The sequence below is a fragment of the Microtus ochrogaster genome, unplaced genomic scaffold (genome assembly GCF_000317375.1).
Source record: "Microtus ochrogaster isolate Prairie Vole_2 unplaced genomic scaffold, MicOch1.0 UNK1, whole genome shotgun sequence".
NCBI lineage: Eukaryota > Metazoa > Chordata > Mammalia > Rodentia > Cricetidae > Microtus > Microtus ochrogaster.
Window position 1 is genome coordinate 877,126 of NW_004949099.1, and position 1,459 is coordinate 878,584.

Here is a 1,459-nt window from a genome sequence, read left to right on the forward strand (position 1 = left end):
ATATATATATATATATATAAACATATGTGTGCACGTTTTTGTGTCTGTACCTGCGTGTAGCTACATGTGTGTGTGTACATGCATACATAAGCATGTGTGTGTGTGAAAAGGCCAGTTGTCAATGTCTGGTGTCTTCCTCGGTTGTTCTCTGCCTTCTTTTGGGGAGACAAGGTCTCTCACTAAAAGGTAGGCTAGGCTGGTCAGCCAACAAACCCCATCCCTACCCTTTGCTGGAATGTGTGTGTGTGTGTGTGTGTGTGTGTGTGTGTGTGTGTATAGTATATACATTATACTATATCTTTCTATCATGCATATTTTTATGACAAATCCACAAATGTGAATTGAAAGAATGAATTAGAAGTCAGACAACCCATTAATATTGGTCACCACAGATTTCCATAAGCTAGCTGGGTTCTGAAGTTAAGCGCAAGTGTGTATCGCCACAATGATTAGATGATAGCTCAATCTCACTAGACTCTCCATGTCTGCCACTGTGCGTTCAGTTCCCGGAGGAAGCAGGACAGTTTACAGTGCTCTGGAGACAGTTGGTGGCGGTCTAGCCCGTTCTGTACAGGAGTGCCCCGAGCCCACCTGTAGATGCTCCAGAGAGCAGCTAATCAATTCTGCCCTGCCCATCCCTCACCACCCTGCCCAGCAGTGCAGAGCCGTCTGCGAGAAGGAGTCTCAATCTTGCTGGCTGTGACATCTCCCAAGGCAGACAGATGCAGTGGACATAAAGTCACTGGGCTCTGATGTACAGGGACACTCATTGGCTATTTTCCTCAGACTAAGGGTCTCAATAAGCGCAAGAGTTGGGGGTGCTTTTCAAGGTGATGTGGAAAGACTGGGCTGAACTATTCTGGTGAAGGAGTTGTTGCAAACGGCGTCGAGATTCTTCAGGGTGTGAGATTCAGACAAAATCTAAAGCATGCGGAGTGACCAGTGAGTTGATAAGTTGCCACGTATGCGCATGCGGTTACACAGGAAGCCCCACTCTCGATTGAAGGAAGGATTCTGTCTACATGTGCATTTATATGGACGAGGGACTGCACTAAATTCCAAAATCACAGCGAAGGCAAACTGGCTGTGTAAGTATTTGTAAGTCAGGGATCTTGAACACGAGGCCCACACAGCTCTGCAGGTGCCTGGCACTCCACAGCGCTCCTGACAGAACACACAGCCTGTGGTCCTGTGAGGACTTGGGTGGGAAGTGACCCAGCCTGGCCCTGTGAGTCAACTGCTCCTTAAAATGTGGGGAAACCTTGTTTTGAGTTTTGCAAACATAGCTTTAAAATTTCTTTTCAGATATTTTTCCTTTCGTGTGTGTGTATGTGTAAGAGAGAGACAGAGAGAGAGAGAGACAGAGAGAGAGAGAGAGAGAGAGAGAGAGAGAGAGAGAGAGAGAGAGCGCTCACATGTGGAGGTCACTGGCAATTCTGTGGAGTTGGTTCTCTCTCAC

The 1,459-nt window shown here is 47.1% G+C and overlaps 1 protein-coding gene across 1 annotated transcript in view; it reads right to left on the minus strand.

Annotated features, from left to right (window-relative positions):
* Anxa4 (annexin A4) overlaps positions 1-1,459 on the minus strand; it is a 52,189-nt gene that overhangs the window by 17,130 nt on the left and 33,600 nt on the right. The window lies entirely within an intron of this gene.